Here is a 25,006-nt window from a genome sequence, read left to right as displayed (position 1 = left end):
TAGAGAGAGAGAGTAAAAGAGAGGAAGGCTCTAGAATCCTCAGGCTATGAGGTATTGCCCAATTCTAGAAATCTGCATTAGACACACTCCTATTTCCTGATGTTTTCTTCTCTCTTTCCCTCCCTTACAAGTTCCATCCCCCATGCTTGCTCTCCTTTTCATTCCATTCAGAGAAAGAGGAGGTGGGGCTGGGGTGGGGGTGGGGGAGACTGTCTTGCAAGCCAACCAGTTTCTTATTCCAAGACCAAGATGTTGTCATGGGAACAAAACACAAAGAAAGGAGAGACAGAGATTATTCTCTTTCTTTGAGGGACAGTGCCTATTGCTATGAGCCTTCCTCCCCACCCCTGTATGAGCTCTGCTTGGAGGGGCGTGTGCCCTTGTGTTCTGCTGTTGTGGGGTCCCCATTGCGGCCATTGGCCCTCTTTCCGTAGGTGCTCCTAGCTCCCACTATGCCTTGGACCTGGGGCCTTGAAGAGGCCTCTTCCTATCACTTCCTGGGATGGGGAGCACCTGTGTTTGCAGTCACAGCCTGAGGGCTCCTGGCATCAGATAAACAAATATCTGAGCAAGAAAGGAGGAAAAAAAAATATTGCAAACTTTCCTGCTAATGAGTGTAGAAAGAGAGACTCCAGCCCTGGTCCAAGGAAGGCTGGGTTCCAGGCTCCTAGGACTCTCGCCTCAGTACCTGGACTTGCCAGAACTAAAATAACTGGATTCCTGTCTTCTCAAAACCAAGCCCAGAAACTCAAGGTCAATTTTCCCAGGAAACTTCCTTTTTTTAAAAACTGCAGCCTGGGTTCAAGGTGACTTACTGCCTGTATTCTGGGTGGGTGTGAGGGTGGGAGTAGAGGCCAACATCCCTAAGCCTCTGATGCCGGCTCTGGTGCAACCAGCTGGGGAGCTCTGGGGTATAGAGGCAGCCCTGGCTTCTTTGCCCTTTGGGGGCAATTTGGGACATGGGCAGAGGATGGAGGGATTGGTAACTGAGATGATAAAGTGAGGGAGGGGGTTGTGGTGCATTCGGTGGCTGGGGTAGTCTTACCTTGTATTTCGTTGGCAGGGGTCAGGCTTTGTTTGCCACGGACCCCTTTGGCAGTCTGGTGAAGCCTATGAGTCACTGCTCGGAATGTTTTTAATCACAGAAAATAAGGTACGTAGGATTATAAAGGAAACTAATTATATTGAAATAGTTATCAAAAAATATTTTTAGTAAAACAAGTTGACATCTTCCAGTATAAGAACTCCTAGTATAGAGAATTAGCAGGGAGAACACTCCCTCTACTGAAGCAGGTCAATACTTGCTCTGCCATTTGGAGTGATTGACAGTTGCCCAGGGCCCTAAGAGATCATGGGATTTGTCTAGAGTCACACAATCAATATGAATGCCAGAAGTTGGACTTGAACCCAGGTCTTCCTGACAGAGGCCAGTTCTCTCTCCCAAACACCAGGAAGTCCTTTATTCTGTCTTACCTTTAAATGGTACAATTTGAGAGGATTCCCAACCTCCAGAACCCTAAAATCTACACACTCATGCACACACACACACACACACACACACACACGCACTGCTTAAAGTTACCCCCATTACTCATTTGGGGATAAAGGCACTAAAACCCCAAATAGAATGCATTAACACCAGAAGAAAACAATAACTTCAAACATGTGCAAAGGTTTCACAATTTACAAAGAACTTTTTAGCACTATGATCATATTGGCTATAAATAAGCAACATTGTGAAATAGGCAAAGGTGATCTGGGAAGGTCAAAAGGAACCTGGGTCCGAGTTCTGAACCTGTTACAAACTCACTGACTGACTTCACCCAAGTTATTTCCCCTCAATGGGCCTCAGCTCCTTCATCTATAAAACAAAGTTCTCTAGGGTCCCTTTAGAGTCACATAAGAGGCAGTAGCATCAGAAGGAAGAGAGAAAGGGATAAGCATGTCTAAAGCACCTACTATGTGCCAAGCCCTTTACAAATCTCCTTTGACCCCCACAACAAACCTGTGAGGTAAATGCTGTTATTCACCCTATTTAACAAATGAGGAAACTGAGGCAAACAGCGGTTAAGTGATTTGCCCAAGGTCACAACACAACTAATAAGCATCTGAGGCTGGATTTGAACTCAGGTCTTCTGAGCTGTGTGATCCTGAACTACATAGCTGCCTAAGTATGGCAAACAGAGTACTGGACCTGGAATCAGGAAGACTTGGGTTTAAATCCCGCCTTTGATATTTACTGAATAAGTGGCCATAAGCACTCCAAGCCTCCATTTCTTTATTTGTAAAATGGAGACAGTAACTGTACTACCTACCTCACAGAATTGTTGAGATAATATATGTAACATACTCTGTAAATGTTAATGGCTATTAGTCTAGCTCTGGCATGCTGAATCAATGAATGGAAGGCATTTATTAATGTCTGGATACCAATGCAAAGGTAAAGAAAAATTCTGGCCCCCCAGGACCTCATATTCTAATGAAGAGACAACATCCAGGGCAGGGAAGGCTACATGTCTTTAGGGATGGTGAGTGGGATCATCAGAAGGGAAGGGAATAACCATTTATTAGGCACCTACTATGTGTTAGATACTAGGCCAAGCACATCACAAATATTGTCTCATTTCATAGTGAAATAGACACCTTCCAGGAACCATGGGAGAGTTGATTGTATCAAGGTCTCAAAATGTGAGGAGGAAAACAGGTACATATGGCAGCAAGGATGCTGTTGGGGCTGTTGAAAAGATGGTTGGGGAGCAGGGAGCGGAGGAGGACGGATGGAGTTTTCTGAAATATCCCAGCATCCCCTCTCAGAGGGACAGCAGGAGCAATATGCCAGGAGTGGGAGAGGTATAACTTCATAGTGGCAACAGTGGGTGTGCCCCCTGGCAAGGATGTTGCTGTCCACCTGTGCCAGGCTGTGTCCTAAATGATTCCCTGAGTCTGATTGTTTTGTTAATGAATGCTGAAGATTGGCTCATCTTATCCCCACTCCAACACTGCAACAACTGATTAGCCTCTTCCTAATTGGGGCCAGGTTCGTTCTCCTCCCCCACCATCCTTGACCTCAGACCTTAGCCATCCCATTCTTCTCCAACACTGGAATCACTACCCAGCAGACCATCCTTTTCTCTTGTCAGGAGAAAGGATCAGTCTCATACCACTTCCTATCTCCCAAGGCCATAGCCAATACCCAGAGCTAGGCTTGCTCCCAAGGCTGTTGTGGCAAGGGGTTTGCTCATAGCCAATCGCCTCTCCAGGCCTTGGATCTTGGATGTATCTTGGATGCCACTAGATGCCCAAAGAGAAAAAGAATGTCCACATAATGAGAAGATGGGACTCGAAAAAGACCCTGAGGTTGGGAATGATTGGAGGCAAAAGAAAAAGGGGACAGCAGAGAGTAAGATGGATAGTGTCATGGAAACAGTAAACACGAGCTTGGACAGACTTTTGGGAATTGGTGGAGGATAGAGGGACCTGGCGGTGCTTAGCTTGCTGGACCTTGAGTCAGGAAGACTCATCTTCCTGAGCTCAAATCTGGTCTTAGATGTCCTAGCTGTGTGACCCTTGGTAAGTCACTTCACCCTGTTTGCCTCAGTTTCCTCATCCTCATGCCAAGAAAACCACAAATGGGGTCATTAGGAGTTGAACATGACTGAACAACAATAACATAGAAGAGGGACAAATAGAAAACTATCGGAGTTAAGGAGAAGAAAATTCATTCTGGGTAGGAGTAAATCATGATGGATTTGAGGTCAGAGAATCAGGCTTCACCTCGTGGCTTTGTTGCCTGTGTGATTTTGAGCAAAGATGACCCCAAAATTACTGGATTTCTTTGAGACCCATGGAGAAAATGAAAGGACTGGTCTAGATAACTTCTGGGATCTATTCCTTATCTAATCTTCTGATTCTATGAACTATGCCCTTTTAATCAAGGAAAATTTCATGAAGGAGGTGGCACCAGAGTTAGGCCTTGAATGGTAGGTGGGATTTCAATAGAAGCTGAATCAGAATCACAGAATCTTGGGATCTCATCTCTCACTATAACATCCCAGTCAATGATCTCTTTGAAGACCTCTATTGATGGGGAGTTCACTACCTGTTGAAACAACCCATTTCACTTTTGGAAAGCACCAATTAGCAGGAAGATTTTTCCACCTACAACTCCTTTTCCCAGACCCCTCCACCAGCTGCTGAACTAGGTGATAGCTGAGTAAATGAGTAACCTCAATTTCTTCCTCTACAAAACGAAGAAACTGAAAATTACAGAGATTAAGAACCTGCATGGTGGGAACTCCCACTGTTAAACCCACCTTGGACTTAGTGGATGAGTCCTAGAGAATATCTGAGGCCCAGAGACATTAAATGACCTGCTCAGTGTAAAACAGCTGAAAGTGACAGATGCAGAATGAGAACCTTAGTCTTCTGGGGACCAATTCCAGCATATCCGCTGTGCCTCTCAAAGTGAGGAAAGCACTTGAAAAGCCTGAAGTTGTGTATATCTGTGATTACTGGTATTCAGGAGAATCAGATGTCTTATTACCAAACTGCTCTCAGCATTTTCCTTTGTACCAGGCTTATTTTGTCCAAACACAGGACTCCCACAAACTTCATCTATTATCAAGTAATTTACCTGAGGGAGGAATATTCCCCAAACCTAGCATGGTAGCTAGTACATCCTAGGTGCTAAACTAATATTTTTACTTCTTTCCTCCCTCTCTCCCTTCTTTCCTTTCGTCTTTCCTTCTTGTCTTCTTCCCTCCTCCTTCCCTCTCTTTCTTCCCTCCTTTCTTCCTTTTCTTTAACTGATCAGTTTCACAGAGCACCCCCCCCCCCAAGGTACCCACCACATCACCTGCCTCCTATTTTGTGTCAATCTTCTCCTTGTCTTGCCTTTTCTACCCATTACACCTCATAGGGTGGAGAAGCCCCAGGGAGCAGCACTGAAGCATTCCCTTCTTCTATCCCTGACCAGGGATGGGCTCCACTTCCCATGGCGAGTCCTTACAGAAAACAGTCTGGCATCCAATCAAGCCAGGACAGCTTCCCTGATAACACACTGGGGAAGCCAACCATTTGTCAAACCTGGAGCAGAAAGAGCACTTCCCATCAATCCCCAGAAGAGCTCCAAGCAGGGGCCAAGCTGCTGAAAGGGAAGGGCAGCCCCTACTTTCACTGGTCCCAGGATGACAGATCGAGAGGGCAGCCTCATCATATCACACTCATTGCTAGAAAGGAAACAGCCAAGATAGTGGATATGAAAAATCTCCTGGCAGGGGTGGGGGGTGGAAGGGAAGCCTGAATTAGCCTTTCAGCTGTGGGCCCGCCACAAAAGCCAAAGGGCAGGCAGATGAATAAAGGGGAGGTCTGTGTTAGACAGCAGCACATTGGGATCCTCTCCATGAGGGGCGATCCAAGAAGCAAAGGCTGTCCTAGAGAAGTGGGGGGTCAAACTCAGGTAGAAACAGAGCTACTTAATCTTACATCAGGATCCCGATGAGCCACGTACTGACTTAGAAAACCACATATTAACATTATCAGTGTTTTATCATATTTTTATTTATTTTGGTAAATATTTCCCAATTACATTTTAATCTGATTTGAGCCTAACTCAGGGGTGATGTGGGCTATATGAAGCCCAGGGGCCAATGTTTGGCAGCTCTGCCCTAAAACATAAGGGACCTGGGAGAGCAATGCTGAGAATGGAGGAAGGGGCTCAAAATACAGCCTAAATGCCATTGCTATTTCCCTGTTGGAGGCTTTCTTGACCTGGGGTCAAATCCCAAGTGATAAATGCCCTGTGTGTCCCCTAAGGCAAATCACATCGCCTCCCTTAGCCTCCATTTCCTAAAATCAATAAAATAAGGAAGCTAGACTCCAGGCCCTCTGAGTTCCCTCCCAACTCTGAATCCCTTCTTTTTTACAGTGGAAGAAACTGAGGCAGGGAGAAGGGAAGGGATTTGCTTGAGTTTGCACAGGAAGTTAAGGGGTAAATTGGGAATTTAAGCCCAGGTTCTTAGACTCCAAAGCTCCATCTCTTTCTTTATCACTTACCAAGTCCTGATTAGATTAAAGTTATTTATATCTTCTCCTCCGTTTACTAGACAATCAGCTCCATTAGAGCCAAAGTAAGGCTGTCTTATTCTTTTTTGTGTCCTCCTCTGCATTGTCTAATAAAAGGCTTTAGACATGGTAGTGACTCAATAAATGTCTACCTGAATGGAGTGACTCATATAATGCTGTGACTTTGAACTTAGAACATTATTATGTCAGAACTATTATGGATCTAGCATTCAATAATAGTGACTCATATTATCGACAGCCCTTTTAGGTATACAAGGCCTCAAAACTCTTTGATACAGATAGGGCCCAGATGAGGAAACTGAGGCTGATGGAAGTTAAGTAACTTTTGTTAGGCTCACACAAGTTTGGCAGCTTCACAGTGCATGTAAGAGAGCGTTGGACCTGAAATCAGGATGAAATGAGTTCACATCTGGCCTCACACAGTAGCTGTGAAACCCTGGGAAAATCACTTAACTCCTGCCTCAGTTTCCTCATCTATAAAATAGAGTCAATAATAGCACCTACCACCATACAACTATAAACATAAAACATCCTTTATACAAAGTTAGATCTAAATAATTAAAGCCATATTAGTTATGCATGGGTAGGTAAAGCTAACATAATTTTTAAATGATAATTTATGTATGTAATGCCATCCCAAACAAATTACTAAAAAATTATCTTACTGAGTCAGAAAAAATTATAACAGGGTTCATTTGGAAGAACAAAGGATCAGAAATTTCAAGGAAACCAGGGGGAAAAGATGTGAAGGAGCTAGATTCAGTAGTATCAGACCTTAAACCATATCATAAGGTAACAACAATATTAAAGTGTAAAATAGATAACTGATTATTTTAAATTAAAATTTTTTTGTACAAATAAACCCTATGTAGTCAAGGACAGAGAGAATGCAGAAAATTGGGAAGGGGGAAGGTTTCACAGACAACCTCCCAGACAGAATGTAAAAAGATTGGGTTGGAATATTGTTGTGGTGTAGGAAATGATGAGCTGGCAGAATTTAGAAAAATGTGGAAAGACTTGGACTTATGAAGGAAGATGCTATCCATCTTCAGAAAAACAGATGACAAGTAGATATAAGCATAATATGGTCTTACATATATGCATTTGAGTAAATGTGTATATATGGACATTTGTGGATATCTATGTGTGTGTGTGTCCATGCTTAACAGTAGCCTTCTTGAGAGGGGAGGGAGAGGATGGGGAAAAAAAATTGAAGTAAAAAGTACACATCAGAACAAAAGAAAACCTACATGGAAGCAAAGAAAAGATGGATAGCTTTGAAAATAATGTGTCATATTTATTATATAGGTTTTCTTGAAATGGAAATTTCCTGCTTCATGTTGAAACCTCTCGTGTTCCTCTGTGTACATGGCAACATCCTTTTTTCTTTTCTTATTTTGTATTAAAGTTTAAAATAAATTTTGAAACTTTAAAAAGCAATAACACCTACCTCACAGGATTATTGTGAGGATCAAATGAGATGATTTGTATAAGTGTTCTGCAAATCTCAAAGTACTATAGAAATGCTAGCTATTATGACTGTGAATATTGTTATTAAGTGCCAAAGTTGGCACTCCAATCCAGGATTTCTTCAAAGACCATTGTATCACATTGACTCTTTACCTTGACTGATGCCAGCATCCAAATCAGAGATACCCCTGTCCCAGGAAGTTGATGGCTACAAACAGATGTGTTTCCATCTGGGGCTCCCCCCAGGTGCTGATTCTCTTTCAGTTCTATTCCCAGGAAGACCTGCCCAGCAGAGTCCTGAGTTTGCCTTTCCAAAGCCCTTGGGCATCAGCAGACTTGGCAAAGTCTTTTCTGAACTATTCTTGCCCTCACTGGCTACCCCACGCAGCTTAGTGCTTCAGACCAAACTGTCTCAATTACTAATTGTTTCCCTGTGAATCAGTCTCGTCTCTAGAACCAGACTGCCCTCTCCCACTTTGCTGCCTCCTCCAAGGTTTAGCCGAGCACCGGGGTGGCCATCCCACCTGGTGGATGAATGAACATTGCAGCAACATCTCACAGTATTAGGGGGCTCTTACTTTACAGGAGAGCTGTGGCCTTGAAAAGTTTTGTGTGTAACACATGTTGTTAAACTAAATTCTAATTTAAATGCACTGGAGGAAGTTGGATATTCAGAGAAACTATGCAAAGTTTTAGAAGGCAGAACAAAAGAAGAGATATTGAATAATGTTAATATACATCAGGTATGAGAATAGAGTTTTGTTGTATGATTTTTAAGACATCCTGGGTGAAAGGAGATTTTCTGTAAGAGTCCAGCTATAGAATCTGCAATATTCATCTCTAGCTAGGTCCTTCCTTGGAACTGAATTAACCTGGTCCCTTCACATAGCCTAGTCCCCCAGATAAATATCCCACTGCAAGTGAAAGACAAAGGTGGGATTGGAACCCAGGTCCTCTGATTCTAAATACAAGTTTCTTTGTCTAAGATAAACCAGGTCATCAATATCAGAGGTAGAATTCAAACCCAGATTGAATAGTTTTAAATTCAGTATTCTTTCTACTATACTACATAATACGGTGGTATTGTTCATGTAGAGGTATGATGGAAATGGACCAGCTAGATGTTACTGATTATTACTAATTGACTGGGAGCTGACCAATGGACTGAGTCAGACAAGCCAAGGTAGTGAAATGAGCAAAATCAAGAGAACACTGTATACAGTGACAGCAATATTGTTTTAAGAAAAACTTTGAGCAAATAAGTAAATACCCTAATTAACTACAAAGGACATATGAAGGAAGACACTATCTGCATCCAAAGAAAGAACTGATAAATAGAAGTATGTGTGGGATGTTTACATATATGTATATATATGTAAATATATGTGTGAGTATGATGTATATAGATATCCATATCCATACATATCTATTTGTATCTAAAGGTAGCCATGGCGGGGGGGGGGGGGGGGGGAGTTACAGAAGAAAAAAAGGAAAAAAAGAAATTTACACAATAACTTTATTATATATTTAAAAGGAATAGTAAGTTCTACATAACAGATTTGCAGTTTCAAGTGCAATCATTTTTTATTATACTATGCTATGGAAATGTTCATTTTATTCCATATATTAAAAATAAAATAAATACTTTAAAAAAAAGAAGATGTTAGAAGGCTCAAAATACAAGCAATCAGAACAAGGTTGGGAGGATTCTGACTTCGGATCGAATCATGATGGACACTTTTTGAAAACAAGACTTGAGTTCATAGTATTAGGAACTTAGAGATGGATGTATCTTTAGAGGTTACCTGATTCAGCCCTGTTGTTTTTTAAATGTAGAAAGGCTTAGGTTTAGTGAATTGCCCTGAATAGAAGAGTCAGAGTTCCAACCCAAATGTTTTTATTCTAAATCCAGCACTCTTTTCCATGGTGTCATAATCTCTTCAAATGTCAAGTTCTACTTCTGGGATGAGGGGAGAAGGGAGGTCAAAAAATCACTGACATAAATACAGGACAAGGGCTTCATGATGGAATAATAGCTCCTAAGAGAAAGATCTGAGTATTTTCTTTGGGGAGGAAAAGGAGAATACCCTACAGAATTAGATCTTGAAGGACTGGTCAGTTACTGGTTGGATAACTTTCAGCACTATGGGGTTTTTATACTCTTACTGGGACATTTCAGCTTTATCATTCACTTGTCAATGAACTCTCAATTCACAAACCTTAGGATCTGAGCAAAGATGTAGGGTTGGAGTAGAAGCAGAGGAAGAAGAAGAGGTTAGAACTTTTAGCATCCAATGGCGCTAAAGAGAAAGCTGAGGCAGATAGAAGTTAAGTGACTTACCCAGGGTCACACAGTAAGTGTTTGAAGCCAGATTTGAGCTCAGGAAGTCTTCCTGACTCAAGGTTCAGGCTCTGTGCACTATGGTTCCACCTAGCAATCCTAGAAGGATACTCTGTGGAACAGTTTTCTTTAAGGAGATAGAAGTTTTTCTCCCATGAGAAAAATCCACCCGATTTGAGCTGATTTTGTCCTTCCTTTCTCACTCTTCAACCTCCTGACAGACAAGCAGGACCCTGATCCAAGTCCCTTCAGAGCATCTATAGGTCAATCACTCTGGGAGGATGCAAGATTTTAGATGTTAAAGCTGAGAGGGACCTTGAAGGTCAAATCCAGGTTTCTTTTTTTACATCTGGGTAAACTGAGGCTACTGGAGATAAAGTACTTGTGCAAGGTCATCTAGGCAGTAAATAGAAGTAAAATTTATACCTGAGCTTCTTCAATGCTAAACCCATTTAGCTAATTGGGGGAAAACTTTTTCAGAAGCTCTTTTCCGCCCATGCTCCAGTCCTTGGGACTAACAACCAGGCTTGTGGTCTGCTGGATCTTCACGAAAGACAGACTTCATTTGTGACAAATTATTCAGCTTGTACACTTTGGCCTTCACCATGGCCCCTAGGTGGTTGTGTGGATTGCAAACACAGTCCAGAGGCCAATTTTCTGGACTCGTGTCCATTAGGGAACCACCTTTTGACCTTGGGCTGATATGGAGCTACCTTGAGAGGAAGTGCTGTTTCTACTGTAGGATGGTGCTCAGGATAAATCCAAGAGAGAAACTCCTTTCTACTGCATCAGGCCAAGGAATGGGTACAAGAAAGTAGAGGCCAGAGGTGAAGGCATCAAGTAATTGTCATTGGAACTGTAGGGCCAAGATGGTGGATGGCATCTATAGAAAAACACTGACTACTGGGATGTGAGTTGGCATCCTGGCTCAGCTACTTACTAGCTGCGTGACCTTGGGCAAGTAATTTTCCTTCCCTCATCTATAAAATGAGAGTTTTGAACAAAATCACCTTTTAGATCCCTATTGGCTCTGAATCTGTGATCCCAATAAGACTCATCTTTCCTATACAAAGAGTGATGGATTTAGAGTCAAATGCCTTGGGGTGAAATTTACCTTCTTACTTATTACCCATATGCCTTAATCTGTCTGGATTCCAGGTTCCACATCTATAAAATGAAAGAAACATTAGGTGGTCCTCAAGGTTTCTTTCAGCTTTACATTCTACTATCCTATGATCCCTCTTAATGGCAGGACCTGGGGTAGACTATCCTTTCCTAAGGCCCTACCCCATTCAGGTTTGTTGAGTTTTCTTTTTAAAGAGGTTTTCATACTCTCCTTGAGACTTAATTGACTCAAGGGACTGATTCAAGCTGCTGAAGTGGCTTCCTATTCACCTGAGGCCATGGGGAAGGCCATGGGGAAGCTTCAATGTTCTCTTTCCCTGAGATTTCTGACTATGGGTCAACATTTTGACTGATACCAGGAAGCTTTGCTCAGATAAATCAATGTGAATACCTTTGCTGAATGACCTTGCCCTGCCATTGCTAAGTCAACCTCCTTTTGTTAGCAGTTCAATGATCTACAGGTATTTTATTGTACCAATAGCAGACCCAAACTGATGGGGCTGGCCTGAGTCAGAACTGGCCCACAATGCTCCTCTAGAGTGATGTGTCTTGGTCAGAGTCCAGACCTCCAAGAGACGATGCCCAAGTCCTAGAAAGAAATTTTGGCTTGGAATGTCTCCTGGCACCATCTGGTGTTAAAGGTAAATGGCAATCGGTGCCTCCATTGGAGTGAGGCCCAAGACACTCTGACTGTTTTCATCATCCCAAGGACCAGCCTCCAGAAGACTTTGGCTTTCAGAGAGGGTTGGGGGAGGGAGAACTTCAGGAAAGATCCAAGTTTAAGGAATTGTGAAGTAGAAAGAGAACAGAAAGACCCAAGACGTTCTCCAGACTGAAGTCCCTAGGACTGGGTAGGAGGCAGGACTTGAAGGGTCAAGATAACCATAATTTAAAGACCATTTGAGTTGAGGTGATACAACAGAAGAGGTAGACTTGCTGGAAACAGGAGAAAGGTCAGATTGTCAAAGACCTGTATGGAAATTCATGCATGAAAATTTCCTTCACCAACAGACACAACCTGTCTGTATTTGGATGGGTCAGTCCAAGAGAGCTGCCTGTTAGAGAAATTAAGATGGCTTGACCCAGATCACACAGTGCCTGTCCCCTGGCACCTCCTGCTGAGTGTCAGAGGGGAGATATGAACCCAGGTCTTCCTAATTCCAAATTTTCTCTACTCTTATCAAATTCTGCTACAATGATTCTCTTTAAGATAAAAATATATTTATAGTTAAATAAATGAAGACTTAGATAAACTAGTTTAATTAAATATGAAAATATCAGAGCTACAATATGAGAAAGGTAAAGCTGTGTCACACACCTGTGAGGGTGATACTAAGGGATGACAGAGGGGATTAGGTGGCCTAGAGGACCTGATTTCAAATCTGGCCTTAGACAGTCACTAGCCATGTGACCTTGGACAAGTCACTTAATCTCTGCCTCAGTTTCTTCATCTGTAAAATGGAGTTAATAATAGCACCTACCCCCCAGGGTTGTTGTGAGAATGAGATAACATTTGAAAGTATTAATATTTGAATATTTTCAAATATTTTTCAAATATCTTCAAATATCTTTCAAATAATTTCAAATAATATTATTCATTTGAATAATATTCAAATATTGATACTTAAAATTAAATATTTGAAATATTTAAAGTCATATAGAAAGGCTGGCTATTAAGGAAAGGCAGCCATATCCTCTCCCAACTTATTTCTAAAGGTCCAACAAAGACAGAATCTAGGCCAGGAGAGAAACTGGGGCTATTTCTCCCAACACCCCAACGTGAAGGTGGGGTGACATTGATTGGATCATAGGACCCCTCTAGTGGTCTGGTGATGCCTTTGGACCCCTTCTCAGGATAATGTACTTAAATATACAGCATGAAATATACAGGACCATAAAAGAAACTATTTCTATTGAAATACCGTGATCAAAATATTTTTTTAAAGAATTTCACTCATACCAACATAAGAATCCCTGACTAGTAAACCCCACTCATTTTACAGTTGCCCTGGGTCACAAGTATTCAAGTCTGAATTTGAACCCACTTCCAGAGCTAAGTCCAGTATTCTTACTGCTAAATCACATTGAATTCAGTCCATTTCATGACTGCTGGGAAAATCTCCCCATCTCCTGCCTCCTTAGGCCCCAGGGCTCCATTCGGGTATAGAGATACAGGTCCCAAGAAGCTGGAAGAGGTCAGGCCTGTGTCCCAGCTCCCCTACTCCTGGGTCACTCAAGCCTCTTACTTTCAGGCTAGGGCAGAGTTTGCCTGGATCTGGATTAAGGCATCTGTCTAATAGGAACCTTCCCAGATGTGCTTCCCAACGAAACCACTTGAGGTCAGGCTAGAGCCTTAGCTAGTGGGTTTCCTGATAAGTCACTGGGTTTGCCTGCTTCCCCTTTAGTGATGGTAGCTAGGAGAACTTGCCCATAGAACAAGAAATCCTTTCTGTCCCTTTTGGAGGTCGGGGAGATGACCCCCCCCCCCCCCAAGCCGGAAGACTCTTTCAGACTGAGCATTTATGTGTTGGGGTATACCTAGGAGGCAAGGGATGCTCAAGATAGAATGAGGAGATCCGGCAGCCTCATTTTATATCCGGTCCCCTAAATTCAGAGTCTCCCAGCACCATCTGGGGTTCACTACCCTCCAGCATCCTGGCCCTGCCTCTCTCCCCCTACTTACCCCAGGCACCTTCTTTTTTCTCTCTTTTCTTCCTCTTTTTCCCCTATTCATTGTCACTCCAGCTTCCTTTCTTATCGTCTTTCTTCTAATTCTTTCTCCACCTTCTCTTTCTCCCCAATCCATTCTTTTCCTCATCACTCTTTTCTGCTTCATTATTCCACTTCTCTTCCCTTCCTCATTTATCTGACTTATCTTATTCCTTCCTTTTCCTTTATCTTCTCTTTCTCTCTTTCCCCCTTCCTTTTCCTTATTTTCTCCTTCCTTATTCTCCTCTCCTTTTTTTTCCTCCTGTCATAATAATCTTGAATCTCACCCCTTCAGAGCTCTGTTCTTCATTAGAGAAGGGGTTAGAGATTATCTAATTCATACTAAAATATTAATAGCTAATAGCTCCTTAATGTGCTGCCAACATTTATATTTCACCTAGAGCTCTCACTATAACTTAAGAGTGACAGTTTCAGCCAGACTGGCCAGCCACTTTCAGGCAATGAAATATGGACTAGAAGCTAGTACAATTTAGTAGAGTCAGAACTTTTTGAATGGGGCAATGTAAGGGGTAGGCAAAGGGGAGTCATTAATGGTTCCATATCAATTTAGACCTCTAGGTGGCACCATAGTGGATAGAGCATTGGGCCTGGAGTCAGGGAGACATCTTCCTGAGTTCTAATCTGCCCTCAGACACTTACTAACTGTGTGACCCTGGGCAAGTCACTTAACCCTGTTTGCCTCAGTTTCCTCATTTGTAAAATGAGCTGGAGAACGAAACAGCAAACTACTCCAGTGTCCTGCCAAGAAACCCTAAAGAAAGTTGAACAATGAACAGTGAATGAACAGTGGAGACAGGGGGTCTCCAATGTTGTGCACCAAAGATATAGCCTCTCCTTGGGCTATGTAACACTTTTAGTAACTTGGATAAAGTCTGAGATAGCATGCTTATGAAATTGGCAGTTGATAACAAGGCTGGGAGAGGCATCTAATATACAGGATGACAGAGTCAGAATGAAAAAACATTAGGCCAAAAAGATTAAGTTGAAGTTTAATGTAAAGGGTTACATTGGGGTTAAAAATCAACTATGCAAACACAAAATGAGAAAGACATGTCTATTCAGCAGTTCCTCTGAAGAATATCTGGGGGAGATTTGTGGATCACAGATCCAATAGGACTCCCAGTGTAAAATAGGACATGAGAAAGCTGATTTGGCTGAACTAAGAGTACCATGTGATGTTCAGTTCTGGGCACCATGGGCTAGGAATTATAGGACAAGCTTGAGGGTGTCCAGAGGAGTACAATTAGCAAAGTGACAGGCCTGGAGTTAATGACATAGAAGGGTCTGTTGAAGGAGTTGGGGATATTTAGCCTGAAGAAAACAAGGGGACCTAATTGTTATTCTCAAGTATTTGAAGACCTCTTATATGGAAGAAGGCTCAGAACTGATGGCAAAAGGGGGAAGATATAAATTTAAACTTGAAGTAAGGGGAAAGGAGAAAGCCTCCAAATACAGCAATGGTGTTATGGAGTTTTCCCCACCCTACTACTGACTCATTGGCTAGATGGGTTTCCCAATATGAACACTTCTTCTTTGCTCTTGGAAATTGTATTACAGAGTCTAGAATTCTCTCTACAGTCTATCTTTTTGAACTCTGAACCACCACAATCTGGCAAAGCACCTCAGTGTCAAATCTGTCTTTCTTTTCCCCATTTAATGGGGCTACTCTCAACTACATTTCCAATGAGTACACCCAGACTAGAGGCAGGTAGATGACTCACTGGATAGAGCACTGGTCCTGGAGGCAGAAAGACCTGAGTTCAAATCTGACCTCAGACACTTTCTAGCTGTGTGACCCTGTCCAAGTCATTTAATCTCTATTTGCCCAGGAGGCAATTGGTGACTCAGTGGATAAAGCATTGGACCTAGAGTCAGGAAGTTGTTAGTGTTAAGTTATTTTCATGTCCAAATCATTATAACCCCATTTAGGGTTTTCTTGGCAAAGACACTGGAGTAGCTTGTCATTTCCTTCTCCAGCTCATTTTACAGATAAGGAAACTGAAGCAAACAAGGTCACATAGCTAGTGAGTATCTGAGGCTGGATTTGAATTCAGGTCTCAGTGCTCTATCCACTGCACTGTTTAGCTGCCTCCCAGGTACAAATAAGTCTACTCAAAGTGTTCACATCCTTTACAAGTTACCAAACAATCCATTCAAATCTGAAAAGGGCCTACAATTTACGAGGTTGAAATGCTGTCTGAATGAATCACACCCTGCACTAACAATTAGAGTTATCCCCTAGGTGAAATGAGCTGTCTCAGAAAAATGGTGGTTTTCTACCTAGAAGTAGCTGGGTACTGCAGAGGACAAGGCACTGGGCCTGGAGTCAGGGAAGATCTAAATTCAGATCTGCCCTCACATACTAGTTAGCTGTGTGACCTTGGGCAAGTCACTTAACCTTCATTTCCTTAACTATAAGGTGGAGATCATAACAGTACCTACTTCTCAGGGTTTTCCTAAGGATCAGATGAGATAAATCACGTAGCACAGTGCACATAGTAGGTGCTGCGCAAATTCTAATTCTTATTACCTCAGTCCCACTTCCCTGTGGGCTGGATTACTACTTGGGAGGCTGGTTCACAGATTCATACGTTTATAGCTGGAGGGGACCTTTCGAGCAGTCTAATTCAATTCCCTTGTTTTACTCATTTACTATTGCATTACTATTATATTTAATGTCATTGTCCTTCATCTTCAAAGAGGACCAGTGACATCATGGGCAATGTCTTGATTCATACATAAACTGAATTTAAGTGAGACAGAATTGCTCAAGGTCCTCAGCTCCACTCTCTCTTCCACAATCATCAAAGTCCAGTGATAAGACAACAGTCAAGATGACTGGAGATGGTCAGGGATGCAGTGGATGACCTTGGCATGTTTAATGTCTGGCCAAGCTCAGTCTAAGCGCTCCACAGCACTTGCTTCAGTCACTTTCATGGCTGGTAGAACAGATTGTTCTCATCTGCCCATTCCACCAGAGGAAGCCTTCACATGCTTGGGGTAGACACCCTCCTAACTTACCAACAGGTTTGAGGCCTCATTGGTTACCCTCAACCTGGTTCATCCCATCTGCCAAGACGATTTTGCCAGGATATGGCTGCAGCCCATGCTACAGCTTCTTAGAGCCACAGATAACTCATTTACTAAAGAGTCTCAGAAAAGTCACAGCTTGTCCAAGCTCACACAGGAAGATGGGGGCAAAGTCAGGATTTGAACTCATATCCCATGCATCTAGATTCAGTACTGCCCTGTTCTTAGATTTGGGGGTGAACTAAATGGCCCTTGAGATCTTTTCCAATTAAAAAATTCTGCCATTCTGTCCTTATTGTTATCAGTTGGAGTGAGACCTAAGTAGAGGAAGGCCTTTGGACATCCCCCTAAATCTCACTCCACATACTTGTTAAAGCCAGTTCAGAGAGAATATATTTATGAATAAAACCATCAAAAAGCCTTTCCTAAGCCCTACCTGTATAAGAGCTTGTGGTCAGATAATAAGGCCTCATATTTCTCTAGTGCTTTCCAGGTTACAAAGGGCTTTCAGATACTTTATCTATCAGAATACAATATCCCTAGTAATCAGGTAGGGCAAGAATTATTGTCTACATTTTACAAATGGGGAAACTGAGGCTTTAGCACCTTGCTGAAGGTCATACAACAATTGGGTGAGTCTAGACACTGGGTCTCCTGACTCCCAGGTCGGAGTTCCTTAAATTGCCTTTATTTTTATTTTTGTAGTTTTGTTTGGTTTTTTTATAACCATAAACTTAATTTAAATTAAATCTAACAGATCTGTGGAAGGAAAAGGGAAATGAAACCTAAAAGGATGGAAACCAGAAAACCATTTGTGTTGGACCCAGTGTTTGCCCTGGACAAGATGGCAGGATTTGTACATTTCAGGATGAAGTTATCATCGCAAATTTCTTCCTGGTAGATTGACTTGCCACCAGTGCCATTATGTCATGTGAAGTCATCAACCCAGGAATGAAAGATTCTGTGAAGACAGGATCCCTTTTATCCAAATCACATGTCTCACTTCTTCAGAACTCAGACTTTTTCTGTTGTCTTTGGTAACTTGTCTTCAAATAGCTGGAGAATAACTCAGTCCAGGAGCTCGTTATCAATGGCAATGTTGAAGTATACAATGGGCTTGACCAGAGTAATTGATGGCTGGGCTGGGTAGAGAAGGAAGTGGCAGCAGGGGTCGGTGTCCAATGGACTGAGCAAAGCCCCGGGTTCCCTCGGTTCCCAGCGGTGTCCACAAATCCTTTCCATTGCCATTAAAATCCCTTGTCTACAGGGACCTGTGAAGCTTTTGTGTGTTAGGTGAATGAGTCGAACCACTGAGAGCAGGGCCCAAGCTGGTTGGCACCTCAGCCTCCATCCAGGCTGGGGGACAGGTCTCTCCCTTGGCTCTGCTGATTTACTGACCCCCCACCCCACCCCATTCCCTCCCCCTGCAGGTGGCTCCTTTTGTCAGAGCTCAGGAAATGAGGGGGTTGGACCAGATGAAGGGTCCCTTTCAACTCTAAATCTCTAAAGCCGATGATAGCAGAGAGGGGGGAAGAGGTGAGGTGGAGTAAAGAGACTGAGCCTAAGCACTTCTCCCCGAAGAAAGTCCGCAATCCTGGGCCTAGCCTTCCCTAAGGAGCTTGTCAAAACTGCCTTGGGAACCTAGGCAAAGGCTCCACCAGAGGTCAGTCATCTCAGGTCTAAACAGCATCACTTCCTTTACTCTGGAATCTCAGATTAGAAGGGAACCTTAATCTGCATCAAAGCCGATCTTTCATCTAGCCCTTACTTGAACACTTCTAGTGATGGGGAACTTACTACTTCCCAAGGCACTCATTTAATTGTGGAACTGTGTTCATTTGTCTTTTGCTTCAATGTCTTGTCCTAAGAGCCATAAAGAGGTTCCCAATGTATGGGCTAAACAAGGAATGGGAAACCTGAGGCCTTGAGGCCATATGTGGTCCTCTAGGTCCTCAAGTGAGGCCCTTTAACTGAATCCAAACTTCACAGAACAAATCCCCTTCCAGGGGTTTCCCACCCCTGGGCTAGATAACCACAAAGCAGGTTAGGACCTACTGCATCTGCCCTAGGATGGCCAGTTAGCCAATCCAAATGAAGCCCAGGCAGGACAAGAAAATCTGAAAAATCTGAAAAATCTAAAAAACCTTTCGTTATTGCAGGGTTGTTTTTCAGTCATGCCTGGCTCTTCCTGATCCCATTTGGAGTTTCTTGGCAAAGATACTGAAGTAGTTTGCCATTTCTTTCTCCAGCTCATTTTTCAGATGAAGAACCTGAAGCAAACAGGGTGAAGTGACTTGCCCAGGGTCACACAGCCAGGAAAGCTGTTTGAGGCTGTATTAGAACTCATGAAAAGGAATCTTCCTGATTCCAGGATTGGCACTCTATCCACTTGTACCACCTAGTTCTCCCGTGCTACCTTAAAAATCTCCAAATCCAAAGGAAAAATTAGATTTAGTGAACAGGTAAATAACAGAGGCAGCCTTCTAAGCCAGGTTCTTTGACCCTAAAGTCATCATTGTTTCTGGACTATATCAGCATGATGGAATAATACAAAGAAAACTCTCTCTGGCAACAAAGGACATAGGTCTCAATTCCAGCTCTGCTAGTGAGGACTCTACATCTGAGGGATCTCAGACACTTTACAGTTAGGGAAACTGAGGCCCATGAAAGTTGTTAAGCTGTATGAACTTGGGCAAGTAAATCTGCCTCTTGACTTCTATAAAATGAGGAGGTTGAACAGAACGATCTCTAAAGTCCTCTAGGGGTCTGACCAGCCAGGTCTTCTGAAGAGGGGGCCAGTCTGTCCCTAGAGTGGCATTTGGAAATGTTCCCTTGCTTGTTTTTACCCTTGAAGCCCAAAGGAAGAATTTTCCTCCCTCCTGTTACAATGCGAGTTCGAGGAGAACTCAGCACCCTCTTAGGATAATTCCTCTCAAACCTCGAATGCCCACAGCCTGTCTCGGAATATTTTTCTTGTGGTTATGGTGGTATTTACACAGAAAACAGCCATTGAAACAAGGCACAGAAATAATTCCAGTGTTTCCATTTTTTTTAAATGGGAGGCAGGTATTTTCATGTCAGAGATAAGCCTATCTGTAACTAAAATAATTACTATTTAAGATAATTATGAAAAAGAATTTAAATACTTAAGGTACACAGAGGGGGCCTGAACAATTTTCTCCTACTCTATTTGTAATTTATCCTGCAAGCTGGAACTGTGTCTTTACCTGATGCTCCCTATGGGGCGAGCAGAACCAGAAGGGGACCTGTGGATGCTCAGAGCACTGCTTCTGGTCTGAGGGGAGATGGAGTCAAAACTCCTATCCTGAACAGAACCTTTTCTTGGACTAATTTCAAATAGTTCAACCTCTCATTAAGAGCCTACTAGGTGCAAAGCACTGTGTTAGATGCTAGGAATATAAAGTCACAATTTTTTTTAAAAGTCCCTGCCCTCAAGGCTCTTACATTCTGCAGGGGGAAGACCACATTTACACAGATATAGACAAGATAATTGCAAGAAGGAGAGAGTACAAACAACTGTGGGGGAGGAGGACTCAGAAATGCTTCCAGAACGAGATAATGGCCAAGTTAAGCCTTGAAAGAAAGTAATAGAGATCCTAAAAGGTATAGGTGAGTAGGAAGGGCATTCCAGATGGGGGTACAGCCTGTGCAAAAGAATAGTGGGAGTTGCAGGATGCTGACCTCCAGGAAAACTTCAAGTAGGACAGTCTGGCTAGAGTGCAGAAAGCACAGAAAAAAACATTGACAACTTAGAGTCACAGAACCACTTGAATGTTAGAAGAGGACAGGACTTTGGAAATCATCTAGATCTGTTCCACCATTTTATAGTGGAGGAAAGTGGAACTAAGTGTGACTCACTCAAAGTCCAAAAGCAAGTTAGTGGACAGAGGAAGGCTAGAACCCAAGCCTTCCCACCCCAAGTCCAATCTCCTTTGTACTATGCCATATGGCTCTGTTAGCACTGGATCCCCAGGCTTTCCCCTCTAGTCCTAGTTCCTGTTGCTTATAGAGCCTAAAAATTGGCAAGGATCTCCAGGATTCATAATGGACAATCTCCTGCCTCTTTCTCAGAAATGCTGCTGCATTCCCCCCTCACCTATGGAAGAAGATGTTTGGTTCCTATTATCCTCTTTCCCATTATAGCGCAGGCTCTAGGCTTATTCTTCCAACTCACATTCAAAATATCAGGGTTCTAAGAGTTGGAGGTCTTCTAGCACTATTGCCCATAAACCCCTATCCACTGTATTCCCCTTATTATCAATCACCAGTTACTCTCTCCACAATACCATTTAGTTACCTAACATCAATTAGCTTTTACAAAAGGGTATTTACCAAGAGAGTACGGCAAGATCTTACACACAACCAATTCTGACTCATTCTTTCAGCTTTGAGGGAGAATGAACTCAAATTTATCTCCCTGGCTCCAAGTTCACTTCTAGATATGCTGGCGGTTGAATTGCTACTTTACTTTCAAGACCTGATGACTTCATGGTGGGCTCCATTCATTGATATCAATGTAGGTTGTTTCTCAGGTATGGCTCCTCATCAGCTTGGCTGCTATGGACTTGAAAGACCAGTGGCTCTCATGGCTATTCTGGCCTTTAGAGTATTACAAGGTCATACCCTGGGTCCTTCTCTGCCAAACCAACATGCTTTCCATAACACCACACTGCTATTTGAGTCATAGCCCCTCGCCTGCGCCCCTCCTTTGTACTTATATCCTTTCCTTTGTAGTCTAGCTAGAAAGACTTGTACTTGGGCTTTACCTCCCAGCCTGTCTCTTTCCACTGCATTCCACTGACTCTCCAACCTACTAAAATTAATAATTTCTGCCCTACTCATGTGACAGCAGTGGTCGTGAAGATCAAATGATTCCAAAAGTGTGGTAGCCTGTTTATAGAATGTATATCAGTCAATGAACAGGTATTTATTAAACACTTACGGCATTCCCAGCATTGTACTAAACAAAGGTAATATAAAGACAAAGGTAGAACCATGCCTGCCTTCAGGGGGTTTATATTCTAACAAGAAAAACTTCGCAAAAAATGTAAGTTGCTCTTTGTATTTTTTTTTCTAGTCTACTCTCCCTCCTTTGTAACGAGAGAGGACACCTATGTTCCCTGATATGGTGCGCCGGACTTAGGGACAGGAGAACCTGGGTTTGAATCCTGCCTCTGAAACTTAGTATTGCTAAGAATTTGTATTTTCCTAAGAATTTAATTTCTTAACTCCATTTGTAACAACCTCAATTTTCTTATCCAAAACTAGGGAGTTTCTACCTTTATAACTTTCACAAGGTTGTTATGAGGATGAAAAGAGAAAATGTTTCTTCTCCTTGAAATTGCCTTATGTACATTTGATATATATTTCTCTGGATACATACCATACATCCCCAGGAGAATATCACCCAAGACTTGAGGGCAGGGACTGATGGAATTCTGTCTGCCTGACATAGTGCATGGTAGAAAGGAGGCCTTAATAAATATTGTATAATGGATTCAAGTTAATATTATCCCTAAACTGATTCATTTATAAACATATAAATGCAACATGAGTCTTGTTCTGTCATTGTTATCGTCATCATTATCTTCATTTTAAGTTACTTTGGTCCTCAAATCTTCAGGGAGATATATACAGATGTGAACTGCATCATTCATCCACCCAACAATCCATTCTTCTACCTATCTGCTGGTTAATTAATTAATCTATTTATTAAAAAAAAAATCTAGCAGGCATCTTTATGTACAAAGTTTCTGCTTCATGAATTTCTCTGATGGTTTCTGGTATGTGTTTCATCTTGGGAGCATGCTTCCTATCTAGTCATGGCTGCAGCCTTACCTGGCCTAACTTTAATTAAATTTGTTTGTGTAAGGATTCCTAAACCCTTGTCTTGGGCCCATCCCTCTATTTCAGGGCCAAACTGGAGCTGGCAGGCTTTTGAAGAGGTTATGAGTGGTCAATCTGTTGTCTCTATCACAAGTGTGTGTGTGTGTGTGTGTGTGTGTGTGTGTGTGTGTGTGTACGTGTTGGTGTGGGAGAGTAAAGGGAGCCAAGATCCCCAGTGAAACTTGCCCACGTTCCAATCATTGCACCTCTCAAATTTTCACAACTTTTTACCTTGTAATTAAATACCATGAGAGTCAGAAAGGATCTTCAACATTGTGTAAGTCACCTCACTCATTGGACACATGAGAAAATGGAGACCAAGAAAGATGAATGATTTATCCAAGGCCAAACAGGTAAGTGATAGAATTGGGACTAGAACCCAGGTGCTCAGGTCCTGGATCAAGGCTGCTTTTCAAGACCTCATTGCTTTCATCTCCAATTGCTTGTGGAACTCTGACTATGGAACTTTGGAAAATGCAGTCCTCATGAATAGGGCTGCAGAGAAAGAGGGCAGATTTCTCTTTTAGAGGAAATACAGGCCTCCACTGTACAACTGATACCTGTGCCCATCCCAGCCAGCCAGACAAGCTTGGAGGATCCTCCTTGAGGTCAATTCTTTCCAGGGGCCACAGATGTTGCTTTGCTGCCGTGCCTGGAATACCATGACCTGTCGGCACATGTGTATTTGAAGGGCCAGGGGGCCTAGGGTGAGGGGAAATGGAAGGGAAGGGGGCGAACAAGAATGCTTGTTCTTTTTAAGGTAAAACAATCCCTAGAGACTCCAGGGATCTAACTGCAGATTCCAGTTCTGAGGCTAGGCAAAACCTCAGGCAGCAGCTAGACTTAGAGGGGCCAAGACAGAAATTCACATGGAAGCCAGAAGCCAGAAGTAGAGGTACATGCCAAGGGACGAGTGAAATTGGAGGAACAGTGAGTTCCATCCATGGGAGATCAGACATGCTCTGGGACTGGGGCTGTAGATGAGAGTGCTGTCTGCCTTAGAAATTTGCTAACTGTGTGATCCTGAGCAGAGCTAACTAGCTCCTCTCAGTCTCAATTTCCTCATCTGTAAAATGGAGCTAGTATGTGTATTATATATGTATGTATACATAGTGCTATTGTGAAGATGGAATCAAATTAAATAATATTTGTAAAGTGCTATGTGAACCTTAAAGTTCCATTGTTGTTCAATCACTTCAGTTACATCTAACTCTTTGTGACTCCATTGGGGATTTTCTTCGCCAAGATACTAGAGTGGTTTTGCCATTTCCTTCTCCAACTCATTTTACAGATGAGGAAACTGAGGCAAATAGGGTGAAGGGACTTGCCCAAGGTCACACAACTCTTTTATTTTACAGATAAAGAGACTGAGTCCCAAAGAGGTTAAGTGATTTGCAAAGGTCACACAGATCATAAGAAGCAAAGTCAGGATTTAAACTCTCGTCTTGTGACCCCAAGCTCAACATTTTTCCCACTGCCTCCCTGGTCATTCTAGTCCAATCTGATGCAGGAATCTCTTCTTCAGTAACCCCAACAAATGACCATCTAGACTCTCCTTAAATTGCTCTAGTGAAAGGGAACTTAAAAGAGATCATTTTGTGACTTACCCAAGATCACCAAACAAATAAATGGCAGAACCAAGACCATAGCCTGGATGTTCCAAATTCCAGTTCAAGAATCCTTCCACTGGATGTGTACACATATGCTCCAGGAATGAGGGAGAAAACTGAGATTTGTTTGGCTTGAGGGTAGAGGATCGAATGGTGCCTCCTGTTCCAGAGAAGTCCAGAGGAGAATTTTCTGAAATAACAATGATGATGGTGACAATACTTCAACTCCTTTGCCTGGCATTCGTGCCCCTTTGGATTCTGGCTTTGCCTTACCCTCCTCATACTTCATGCTCCAGACAAGTTAGACAGCTCTGACCCCCAAACACGCACTGACCTCTCTCCCCTTTCTGATTGTCCTCATGTTCTTCCCTAAATCTGCATGGTTCTATTTCCCCATCCTTTACAAGGATGGTGATATAGGCATGGTATTCCTTTTTCTCTAAACAGTAAGTAGTGGTCTAGTTTGTTTTAACCTCTATTCAGCCTCAAAGGTGCAGCTAGGTAGTGCAGATGGATAGAACACCAGACCTGGAGTCAGGAAGACCTATGTTCAAATCTAGCCCCAGATACTTCCTAGCTGTGTGACCCTGAGCAAGTCCCTTAACCCTGTTTGCCTCAGTTTCTTCATCGGTAACATGAGGTGGGAAAGGAAATGGCAGACCCTTCGAGTATCTTTCCCAAGAAAACTCCAAATGGGGACATGAAGGGG

The 25,006-nt window shown here is 42.7% G+C and overlaps 1 long non-coding RNA gene across 1 annotated transcript in view; it reads right to left on the bottom strand.

The window, feature by feature from the left end:
- Nucleotides 1–12,703: 12,703 nt before the first annotated feature.
- LOC140497366 (uncharacterized) overlaps nt 12,704–25,006 on the bottom strand; it is a 43,163-nt gene continuing 30,860 nt past the window's right edge. The window contains exon 3 of the long non-coding RNA XR_011964642.1: nt 12,704–24,487. This is a non-coding gene — a long non-coding RNA (uncharacterized lncRNA). The remainder of the gene's footprint in view (nt 24,488–25,006) is intronic.

This window comes from Notamacropus eugenii, chromosome 3 (assembly GCF_028372415.1).
Source record: "Notamacropus eugenii isolate mMacEug1 chromosome 3, mMacEug1.pri_v2, whole genome shotgun sequence".
In the NCBI taxonomy this organism is placed as follows: Eukaryota; Metazoa; Chordata; class Mammalia; order Diprotodontia; family Macropodidae; genus Notamacropus; species Notamacropus eugenii.
This window is presented reverse-complemented; position numbering and strand designations above follow the sequence as displayed.